Here is a 13449-nt window from a genome sequence, read left to right on the forward strand (position 1 = left end):
TATAATTTATACAATATTAAGATATTGTTAAACACAAACATCCTAAAAGTGTTCAAGATACGTCAACTATTATCACCGAAAAAGTAAAATTTAAAATGGTTTTAGATTTTGAACATATTGTATATTCACCTGTGTAAATGAGTCTTTTGATCGACAGAAGCCATTTTAATTGATAACTTATATGGTGTATTTTATTTCTAGCCCCTCTTTTATTTCTATGGTGTGATAGTAAGATAAGGGCGAAGGTAGGTAATTATTTAAGCGCCAAATGTAAGCATCCGGAGTTCCTGTGTATTGCCTCAAGATCGCTTAAATTTGTTGATTGCAGTATTGATATTCGAGGGGGTTGGGTCGATTTTATATTTTGGATTTGTTTGTATAAAAATCCACACGTTTCGGTTTTTAAATGTTAAGGCTTGAAATATCGTAACGACGTGTATGCGTATGTTTTTATCAACAATAAAACTTCTATTTTATCGCAGTCTCAATTCATCTGATTTTGATTCCATGAAAAACGTTGACACAGATAACAAACTGTTTCATGTCTGGAAAGACCATATCTTGTGCTAGACCAGTAAGATCGAAAACAAACTTTAATTGATTAGACTCGACCTAATCCCGACAGTACTTAACTTGTTGACTTTGGTTTTTGGATTTAACGAAACTCACAGCTTGAAATATTAAGTACTCGATAATCTTGGTATAGTTTGACATGGTTTCGACAAATGCTCGACCAGTATTGACCTTAACATAAGTTTAGACTGGTCTGAGTCAGCCTGAATGACATATTGATTTAAGAAGATGCCAGGCTTTTTCGTAGTTTGATTGATTTCTCTCAAATAAGGAATGCCACAGAAATAAACAACTAACGGTCACCGTACGACCTTCAATAATGAGCAAACATGTTCATCAAACTCTACAGCTATGTTTACTTTGATTTTCAAGTTGTCTTCTAGTTCAATTTATTACTTTCAAAATTAGGGATGTGATTTTATAGGTAAAAAAAGCTATAACCTACAGTTCGGAATAATCTCAGATATTTCCCTTGTTTATAGCTATTACAAATAAACTTGGATTTGCGTAAAACTTTTTAGCTATAAGTATACATTGACATTACAGAATGGCAGGCTATAGAGGTGTTTGATGCATTGCTGTCTTATTTAGGGGTTTAAATTTAGGTAAACAAATCATTCGTTAGGTTCAATATATAATTAAGATAACTCTAAACGCTTTATAGTTGTTTTTTTAAATTCAAGATGATTTTGAATAGTTTACAAAATGCAAAGGTTACTATCTGATCATACTCCGAAAGATATTTGGTGTTCTTTACTATCTTTATCTGATTCACACCACCTTTAAACAAGCAGTTTTGCAATAACATTGAACCCCGGCTTTGACAACTGATAGAATTGATGTTTATATTGTAGATATATTGTATTACAGAAGATTCTTAGACATTCTTGGAAGATCTAGTAGTATAACAAAATATAGAGTTTAGTTTTCAATAAAGTGATGTCTTTTTACTGAAAATACACTGATTTTTTTTTAATAATCATCTTTTTTACATTGATCCTAAAGAATGGCAGGTTTTTAGTCGTTTTCTGTATTGCTGTCTTATTTAGGAATGTAATTAATAGGTAATCAAATCATTCAGTAGAATCAATATATATAATGGAGATAGCTCTATACGCTTTTTAGTTTTATGAAAATACATGTTGATTGTGAATAGTTAAAAAAAACAAAACAAAGGTTACAATCTGATTAAGACCCTATTTACACTGACAAAAAAGATCGATCTTTACTATTAGATCGATATTTGGTCCAGTGTAAAAGGGAAGATCGATTTTCAATCGGACTTATAAAGTCTACCTCTAGAGGTGGGTTATTTGAATCGATCTTTTTTGGTGCAAACGCTTATATCGATCGCGATCGATCTTTTTATAGATGAATGCTATATTTATATATAAAAAATAAAGGTCAGACCGGTTTTATGATGTAGTGTAAACGCACTGGATTAAATAAGATCGATCTCGATGGATCTTTATTGTGCAATGTACTAGTCAACGCGAACTGGTCTTTCTAAGATCGATTCAAATAATAATTGATTCAATTTCGTTGCCAGCTTAAACTGGGTCTTATTCTGAAATTAATAAAGACATTTGGAGTTCTTTATTATCTTGATCTTATTTACGCCATCTCTAAAAAGGGTAGTATCGCAATAAATTTGACGCCGGCTTTGATAACTGATATAATTGATATTAATGATGTCGATAGAAGATGTTTAGAGCACGTGGAAGACCTAGCTTTAGCACGTAGTTTATGTAATCAATACAGTGATGTCTATCTATTCTAAATAGCGTGATTTTTTTTTTAAATAATCATCTTTTTGTGCCATTTTCTTGTACACAGAAACATGTGTTACAGTCATTTTGTGAATGCTTTTTTGCATTTTATCTTGAAAACTGCAAACGATAGATTTACCGCTTCAATCACAATTTGAAATATCAATTGTGGAATATTATACTTATACAAGGAAAAATATTTGATGTAATGAAATTAAACATGTATGTACACATATGGATCAGACCGGACGAAAAATATCCATGACTACATAAAATCAATATTAATAAAATTGAGAATGGAAATGGGGAATGTGTCAAAGAGACAACAACCCGACCAAATAAAAAACAACAGCAGAGGGTCACCAACAGGTCTTCAATGTAGCGAGAAATTCCCGCACCCGGAGGCGTCCTTCATCTGGCCCCTAAACAAATATATGCTAGTCCAGTGATAATGAACGCCATACTAATTTCCAAATTGTACACAAGAAACTAAAATTAAAATAATACAAGACTAACAAAGGCCAGAGGCTCCTGACTTGGGACAGGCGCAAAATGCGGCGGGGTTAAACATATTTGTGAGATCTCAACCCTCCCCCTATACCTCTAACCAATGTAGTAAAGTAAACGCATAACAATACGCACATTAAAATTCAGTTCAAGAGAAATGCTTTTTTGCATTTTATCTTGAAAACTGCAAACGATAGATTTACCGCTTCAGCTGAATGTTACGTCCTAGCTTTAACATTTACAATCATTGGGTGTGCCTCCAATATACACATACAAATCGTTGTTTTTACTAACAACAATTGATTTGATGTTCTATGAGATAACAAACACCTGTATATTGTTTCACTCATTTAGTTTGTATTTAAAACGCCCCTTTACATTAATTTAACGATAGTGTCAATGTCTCAATAAACTTGTTTTCATATTACTGACTTCTGATTTCGAAGTATGTAATTTTTGACAAGACGACCTACTCTGTAGTTAGACATTTCGGTTATCGGTCTAGTAAAAAAACTATAGCAAGTGGCAATAAAGGTTGCAATATGTGCTAAACAATTTTATATTGTTTTAACTATTTGTACATTCGCACAGTTTCGTTACATCAACAAGGAATATAAAGCACATAGTCTTTACAAAAAACACTTTTCACCAAGTCTTTTATTTTCAACTGATTTTTCCATTCTTCAGCTGAATGTTACGTCCTAGCTTTAACATTTACAATCATTGGGTGAGCCTCCAAACTGAAATATGTAATTCCAAAGTTCCACCTACTAGTAAGTGTCAAATGTTCTTACACGGATTAATGTCACTTGTCAAGTTTTAAAGATGATTGTTTGTACGGGATAAATAAATCTCTCTTCACGATTCTTCTCTTCTCTTCTCGTCACATTTTAACGAGACAAATTTATGTATCACTGTAAAATAAATACACCAGGGTTTTCGATATCCTAAACTAGTCAAAACATTTACTAAATTTTACTAAATTTTAGCATCGATACAAGGACATCATTCGTTAATATAGCTCAACATGCTAACTTATAATACGCTCATGTATTTCACATCAAATCTTTTATGGTAACATTCTTTATAAAGCACACAAATGTCAGTATTCAACTCAGAAGCTAACAAAACGTTTTAATAGACTTATTAAGAAGGGATATATATTCACGATACTGTTGTTAGGTCATTGAAGATTGCGTATTTTGGCTTTAACATCGTCTTTGCATCGAAACTAAACACAGTTATTTAAAAACCAGTCGTTGGCATGACGCGGGTTATATATGTTCTTCTGATATATTTTATGATGGTATGATACTTAACACCTAACGGGAGGGATCGGTCTGATTTCATAGGATGAAGACCTAATCTTTCATTCAGTTTAATTGAGGTTTCGAGCTGGCATGTCAGTTTCTGCTTCTGCTTCTGCCTGATAATGGCCACAATCAACGAGCTGATTATTATGCCATGACTTAGGTGCGCATGCAGACCCCCTCCCCGATCCCCTGCTCGTCTCTGGACCATTTCTAGACGATCTATTTCGGTTAAAGTATGGGTCCAATACTGGACTTGCATACTCTATTATTTGTTTTGCGAGGCTGTTGTATGCATTTTCTTTGACTGAAGTTGCTCCTATGTTTAGATTTCTCTTAAGGAATAATGTCTTATTGGCTTTATTGCATATGTAATTGATATGATCATTCCACTTCAGTTCGGATGTGAAGGTGCAACCAAGGTATTCAGCACTTTTTTCAGGTTCAATTTTGTGGCCATGCAATATGTATGATGTTTGAATGGTGTTGTTTTGCGGCTGATGGTAAGAACGTTGCATTTGTCCGGATGGAAGGACATTTTCCATTTGACTTTCCGTGTTCCCAGTTTATGTAGGTCACTTTTCATGTCATTTGAATCCTTGTCAGATGAGATGGTAAGATATGCTATTGTGTCATCAGCAAACAGGCGGAGAGTGGATTTCTGGCATGTCGTTGATGTAAAACAAGAATAATGCACGACCAAGTAGAGAGCCTTGGGAAACTCCAGATTCTACATCAATATGTGATGAGCTCTCTCCATCCACTACCATTGCTTGCATTCGATGGGATAAGAAGCTGGAATCCATCCGTTGGTTTTACCACTGATACTGTAATGTTCTAGTTTGTGTACCAGGAGACTATGACCGATTTTGTCAAATGCCTTTGAGAAATCCATTAAAAGAACATCTGTCTGTTTACCTGCGCTCATATTTTTAGTGATGTCATCCACAAATTCGATTAGTTTGGTTTTACAAGAGCGTTTACTACGGAAATCATGTTGTAACGGATAGAGGATTTAATGTTGATCAGCATGTGTCATGATATGGCTTGTAACTATATGCTCTATTAGTTTGCAGCAGATACAAGTTAATGAGATTGCTCTATAGCTTTCTGCTTTATATCTTTCTCCTTTTTTGAATACTGGTGTTACGTTCGCAGTTCTCCAGTAATTTTGTACATCCCCACTTTCTATTGATGTTTTGAAAATGATTGTAAGGATTGGGGCTTTTTCTGTTGCCAGTTCATTGAGTAATTTAGTTTTAATATTATCTTGTCCAGCTGCTTCTTTTTAATTTATTTTTTTCTGAAGTTTGAGTATACCATTTTCTGTGATGTTGGGTTCCTCTGCTATGGGATATTGACCTGGCATATTGCATCTGGATTTAAACTCGTGTTCATTATACGTGTCCTTGGCGAAAAAGGCACATTGAAATTGCTTGTTAAGCATGGTTGCTTGGTCTACAGGGTGGGTGTGTAGTATACCTTCACTGCAAGGTGGTGCAACTCCATTGCGTTCTGTTTTCTGATGTTTGATGTATGTCCAGAACCGTTTCATACTACTATATTGGTTGTTTTCTTCCTTATGTGTTACGATGTTCTCAATGTAGTTCCAATATGAACGACGGAGCTCTCTTTGTACCATTCTCTTTGTTTTTTTAAGTTTGGATCTTATTGAAGGATCAGTTGACTTTTTATGTTTTTTGTACAATCTTTCACGGCGTTTCATTAGTTTGTGTACTGAGGGTGTGAGCCAATGCAGGCTGTCTTTCTGTTTTGCCGTTTTTTGCGAGATGTGATTTGTCACACTCTGGTTTACGTCGGTCTTAAAGATTAACCATATCTTCTCGGTTGAACTGCCGTTTGCAGCTAGTTCTTTGATCTTTTGATGGATGTCATTCATCTCCTTTTTAATGGTTTCCCAGTTTCCTTTTCTATGTAGGGTAATTTTCCTTGGCTTTTGTTTCCTTGATATTGGTTTGGTGTCTATTTCGCTAAATACAATATCATGTTCGGACAATCCAGCTATTATTTTGGTACGTGTAAAGCGTGATGGGTTATTTGTAATAACTAGGTCCAATGTGTTGGGGCCTCTTGATTGTTCTTCTACTAGCTGTACAAAACCATTGTCGTCCAGGATATCACCAAACTTATAGTGGTTTTTATTTTGGCAAGTGGATTCTGGTTTTAGGGTTCGTGTTAACCAATTCCAGCCTGGCAGGTTGAAGTCACAACCAACTACTATGAAGGCGTTTTTTATGGTACTCGCTCGTTCTAGATTTATTCCAAGTTCAGATTGCGACCATTCCTGTATATATGATAGTTTGGTTGGAAGATCTGATTGTCTGTTATAGTTGGGTATATCCATGTTTCAGTTCCTACAGTTGGGTGCAGACCAAACATTACATGTAGACGGGTCTTAAAAGTTAACGCGGCGTTTAGTCGCGTGCACTTCATGTAAACGCCGCGTTAACTCTGCGTTAAATCCGAAATTTTAGTAGACATCAATAGTAAACGGGCGTTTACTTCCGCGTTTACCTCCGCGTTAACGCGAAAACCGCGCGTCTTCTAATTTTGTAAAGAGTAAACGGGCGTTTACTTTTGCGTTTACTTCGCGTTAACGCGAAAAAGGCGTGTCTTCTAGTTTTGCTGTTTGTAGTAAACGCACGTTAACGCAGATTGTCCTCGTATCCTGGATACACTGACCTAATATATCACATGATAAGGTACATCAAAATATCCATCGGTCCATTTTCGATCAACAGATTGACGATTGCATTTCATGAAATGACACCTCTTTGATTAATTTATTGAAAATTAATCATTGCATATAAGAACTTACTTTTTTTGCGATTAATAAATGTTTATATTTCTAATAAAAAGTGTTTTTGAATGTTAAGGTTCAAAATACATATACGTAAAATATTAAGTCATTTAACAACATAAATAAATGTACATATGCAAACGACGATTATTTTATAATACACACAATTAGTTAACGCGAACAATAACACTCGTTTACTTTCAAGTGCACGTAAAAATTCAATTGAGAAATCTGTGGTAAACGCCCGTTTACTTTTACGTGCACGTAAAATTGAACTTGTGAAATCTGAAGTAAACGGCCGATTACTACTGACTAAACAGACACAGAGTAAACGCGCGTTTACTCGAGTAGACATTAGAAATTTCCATTTTGACCGCGTTAACGTAAATGAAGTAAACGGGCGTTTACTAGTAAACGCGAAATTTAAAGTTAACTAACGAAATATGTGCACGCCGCGTTAACTTGCGTTTACTTAATGTAATGCTTGGTCTACACCCAACTGTAGGACAATATCAGGCTGTGTACTTTCTACTAGATTTTTAACCTGTACTTTGTTTAGGATTGGAAATTCACAGTAAGCATCTCTATTGGTATATTTTTGGTTTTTGGTCTATAGCGTTGATTTTTTCTCTCTGGTGTGGATGCATGAATGGGTTTGATACAATTTAATGGAAGTGGATTTTGAGTGATGTATCAGAAAGTATACTGAATTAATTTGATGTTGACAGCACTAGGTCAAAGCATACTGAGCTGTAATTCGGACAGTCGCAGATGAGACAACCCAGGCTATTGCATTGTCCTCTGCAAGGATGTTGTATGTTCTTGAGCTCATAGACTGACAGGAGACGTGATACCACTGGTTGTAGGTATCGCGCATTATATCCTTTTCTGCCCATGTAACAGGTTCGTCACAAGTTCCACAAGGGAAAATTGTTGTTTTTAGAGCAGGGTTTAAGTCTATGTCATTTGATGTGATAATGAGCAGCAATGATAGGTATGCAAGATAACATGTTTGTTTAAATATTTTTCCATGATACATTCTTGATTTGTTTCTACAGCTATGGTACATTCTTATATTTGCTAGAATAGTATCTTGTTCTATACCATCGATGTTGTTTATGATTGTAAGTTGGTATTTACGATCTTTCTGGTGAACAGGATGTGGTTTTATTTTAGAGTTGTCCAGTAATATTCAGAGTTAATAATAATGAAGAGGCCTAACATGATTATAGCGCTATGATGGAGAAAAATGTGGTGATGAGATGAACTCACCTATATAATTTGGGTATTGTTATGCGTTGACTATTCTACATTGGCTAGAGGTATAGGGGAGGGTTGAGATCTCATAAAGATGTTTAACCCGCCGCATTTTTGCGCCTATCCCAAGTCAGGAGCCTCTGGACTTTGTTAGTCTTATTTTTTTACTTTTAGTTCCTTGTGTAAAATTTGAAGTTTAGTATGACGTCCGTTTTAATTAAACTAGTATATATTTGTTTAGGGGCCAGCCGAAGGACGGCTCCGGGTGTCGTAATTTCTCGCTGCATTGAAGACATATTAGTGACCTTCTTCTGTTGTATGTTCTATGGTCGGGTTGTTGCATCTTTTAAACATTCCCCGTTTTCATTCTCAATTTTATATAGGTAGATAAAAGACTCTCTTTCAATATTTTATATTATAGTTTTACACTTTAATGTTGTGTTCCGTTGTGTCGTAGTTCTCTTATATATTAACCCTAAGGATTTTCTTTTCCCTTAGATTACCTTAGCCGCATGTGGCACAACTTTTTTAAATTTTGGATCCTCAATGCTCTTCAACTTTGTACTTGTTTGTCTTTATAAATATTTTGATATGAGCGTCACTGATCAGTCTTATGCAGACGAAACGCGCGTCTGGCGTACAAAATTATAATCCTGGTACCTTTGATAACTATATATACGTTTCCCTCAGTTTAAGTTTGTAACCTAGATTTGTTTTTTCTCTAGCGATTAACGAATTTCGAACAGCGCTACACGTCTGTTTCCATTATTTACTACTGCCTTTCAATGATTTAATTAGTCAATCTTCAAACATCACAGTCAGTATATAATATTTGTTTGAGTAAAATTTAAACTTTTGTTAAATTATTTTTATTTTTATACGGGATGATAAAAGTAATAGAATAGAACTTTAATTATCCGTTGTCTGATGTGTGTACGTGATAACAGATAGATTTATATATAACAGTTACCAAAAAGTTGTTCAGATCCTGCTCCACATGTGGCACCAGTCGTGTTGCGTATCGTCCCCGAGGGAATCACCAGCCCAGTAGTCGGCACTTCGGTGTTGACACGAATATCAATTATATGGCAATTTTGATAAATTTACCGTTGTCAAAACTTTATTTTTTTCGAAAAACTAAGGATTTTCTTATCCCAGGAAAAGATCACCTTAGTCGTATTTGGCACAACTTTTGGGAATGTTGGGTCTTCAATGCTCTTCAACTTTGTACTTGGTTGGCTTTACAACTATTTTGATCTAAGCGTCACTGATGAGTCTTATGTAGACGAAACGCGCGTCTGGCGTATTACATTATAATCCTGGTACCTTTGATAACTATTATGTTATTACAAATCTTGTAAATAGTTTTATTAAGTAGATAACATTCATGAAATGGAGACGGGGATTGTTGTTAGGACACAAGGAACATATTCGATATCACTATGGAATCATTCCGGTTGATATTGCAATATCAAAGTCAAGTATGAAGGCACTGATGATCAATCTTATCATATACTTAGACTAAATAACATATAAATTTTACCTTATGAGAACAGCATTAAATTGAGGTATATTTCATATTTTTCGAATTGGTGCTTAGCGGGCTGGTATGAAAAGTTTATCACATGCTTCGATTGTTATCACATGCCTTTCCGTAACGTTATCACATGCTTCGATTGTTATCACATGCCTTTCCGTAACGTTATCACATGGCATTCCGGTGATACTCGGCCAATTCCGAAAAATACACCTCAATGCTACGTTTTCAGTGAAAAACGTTACAAAGTAGTGTACAAAACAATTATTTGAATACTGGAAAGTATATTGTGTAAAATAATAAAAAAAAAAAAAAAAAAAAAAATTATTAAATAAATGCATTTTTTAAAATTTTTTATGAAACATAATTTAGAAAGTTTCTGTAAAAAAAATGACTTTTCCAAACAATGTTCATAATTATGTATATTGTTGAATTATTTTTTTGTCGATTCGTTCATATTAAACTGTTTTTTTTTCTCTCTCTCTGTTGAGGCATATGATAGAAAGATTTCATATTAAATGTATTAAATTTTGGGTCCGACGTCCGTGAACGTTTTTACTATTTAAACTTCGGGAACCAAGTAAAAGGATCAATATATGAATCTGTTATTTTTCTTTACTGTTGAACCATATGATAAAAAGATCATAACATGCGGCTCTTGGGCTGATATTGAACCTAGGGCTGATAATACATGCGATATGAAAAATGCCATGTAATAATCTGATATTATGTACCAATTTTTCTAGTTCTCTATTCTAACATATTTTTGTTTTTTTTTTTATTTACAAGACTGTTTTTTTCTTCTACCATTTGATTTGTCATTTATTCTGACTCTGTCTTATGTTGAACATTGAAACCAGTATAGCATGTTTTATTAAAAAAAATTACTGCCCCTGTTATAAAGTAATGAATGGAGTACATTTGTAGCTTTGAATGTATACTTCTTAAGAATACATTAAATTATTCTAAAAAAAAAATAAAAAAATATGCATTGTTTCTTGTGAAAAAAATATGTTATACAGGTAGAGAAAATACTCTCTTTCAATATTTTACTACTGCCATTCAATGACTTGATAAGTCAATCTCCAAACATCCGAAGGCTCTATAAAAGAAGGACGAAAGATACCAGAGGGACAGTCAAACTCATAAATTGAAAATAAATCGACAAAGTCCGGCTAAAAATGAAAAAGACAAACAATAGATCACATGACACATCATAGAAAACTTACGAATGAGCAACATGAACCCAACCAAAAACTAGATGTGATCGCAGGTGCTCCAGAAGGGTAAGCAAATAAGCGTCATGTTGCTTATATTTTAACAAATCCGGTATACGTAAAAAGTATAATTCGGTAGGTCACAAACATGAAAGGGAAGGGGATTGTAGTAACGACGTAAGGAACATACCTGATATCATTTGTGAAACGTTTATTCAATAACGGTCAACTAACTCGTGATGGCCTCCGTAAAATTTACGAAGGGGTGAGTTTAACTTCACCATTCACCCATTTAAAAGCCGGCTGTGAACACTGACGATAAAGCAGGATACATGTAAAATTATGTAGATCAAAATAAATATACAATTGCACAATTTGATCATAGTAGTTGAAATCTAATGTACGTTAAAGTACAACGAACATGTGGTATGTGGCATGTGCATAAATTTTAAATATTTGAGCAAAATGAATAGTCAAGTGATTATAACAGAGAAAGTTTAAAGTTGTAATAAATCAAATAATTGGAACCAAAGATATCCACTTAGTAACTAACAGTTATCATACATTTATGCACCTGTCCTAAGTCAGGAATCTGATGTACAGTAGTTGTCGTTTGTTTATGTAATTTATACGTGTTTCTCTTTTTTTTCATAGATTATACCTTTGGTTTTCCCGTCTGAATGGTTTTACACTAGTCATTTTGGGGCTATTTATAGCTTGTTGTTCGGTGTGAGCCAAGCCTCCGTGTTGAAGGCCGTATATTGACCTATAATGGTTTACTTTTATAAATTGTTATTTGGATGGCGAGTTGTAGCATTGACACTCATACCATATCTTCCTATATCTATGTAATACTTTAATGAAGAGGTGAAAAGAAATGTTTTACACTTTTGACTGTCAAAACTGTTTTTAAGCTATAAAAATCAAAAATAGAATTATTCTCCTAAATCAATACATACCTAGTACTAGTACTTAAAATCACAACGATGTAAAAGTCCTGAGAAGCATTTTATCATTTTTTGTAAAAGTGAAATGTAGTACATAAAGATATTTGTAAAAGTAATGTATAATAACGTTACATCGCTTGTATCTAACAGTTCAGCGTTGAATACACAATGAGAAAAAAACGGGAGAAAAACAAATACTAAAATTTGAAATTCACTTTCTATACTTTCTAGATTTAACATTTGTACACTGTTTCTTAAGATTAATTTACATTTCTTAGATTACAATTAACCAAAAAGACATATAAAATATATAACGTCAAACTGATCTTTTTCCCTAACCTTGTAATGATCTCAAATTAAAGTTGACAGTCATACTAGGGTAAACTTGTCTAAGGATAATTCTGGCTGTTTTGAGTCTTGGCTGATTGGTTGTAGGCCCAGAATTGTTTTGAATGTACTACATCCCAAACCTACTTTACCAGACCTTTCAACGAGGAATATTTTGATATTTTGGACTACAAAGACGCTATTGTTTTTTGTCCAATTCGAACGACTAGTACTAAGTTGCCGATTAAAACAGGAAGAATGTAAAATGTGATCAGAGAAGACCGCTTTTGCAGTCTATGTAACAATCGACAGATTGGTGACGAATATCGTTATATATTTGAATGCATTTGTATGCCCCACCTACGATAGTAGAGATGCATTATGTTTTCTGGTCTGTGGCTCCGTTCGTCCGTCCATCCGTCCGTTCGTTCGTTCGTCCCGCTTCAGGTTAAAGTTTTTGGTCATGGTAGTTTTTAATGAAATTGAAGTCCAATCAACTTGAAACTTAGTACACATTTTCCCTATAGTATAATATTTCTAATTTTAATGCCAAATTAGATATTTACACAATTTCAAAGTCCATAAAACATGGAAAATGATAGTGCGAGTGGGGCATCCGTGTACTTTGGACACATTCTTGTTTTCCATCAAAAACAAAAAGCGTTTTGAACTGCATATTTGACAAAACGTCAAAAACAGTTAAATTCTCTGAACTGATGTCAAGTTAAAACAAAAAACAGTTCTGAAGAAGCCTTGTTCATTTATAAAACAATATAAATACTTGTGTTTGTACTCCTGGTTTGTAACTTTTGTAACCTCTCTTGCTTGTTTCGTACATATTCTTAAATTATTTATAAAGTACATGTCGATTACATCTAAATCTGAATTAAACATTTCGTAACCAATAACCTTTTATGTATTGATGTATTGATTGTTTGATGTTTAACCCCAATTTAAGCATTATTGACTTTATTGACTATATCATGAAGGCACATTTTTATTAATAAAGAAAGTAGGAGTGCCCAAAGAGAACAGTCCCTTCGACAACAAAGTATGCCAATCCTTGTCTATTGCAATTGATGTTAAACGCACGGGTGGGATTTGAACTCACAATATCCGTGTTGAGATGATGTTCAAATCAACCTGAAATAACTCTTAAAACACATTGTATAAAGTAAAGTGAT

Source organism: Mytilus galloprovincialis, chromosome 11, assembly GCF_965363235.1.
Source record: "Mytilus galloprovincialis chromosome 11, xbMytGall1.hap1.1, whole genome shotgun sequence".
Taxonomy (NCBI): domain Eukaryota; kingdom Metazoa; phylum Mollusca; class Bivalvia; order Mytilida; family Mytilidae; genus Mytilus; species Mytilus galloprovincialis.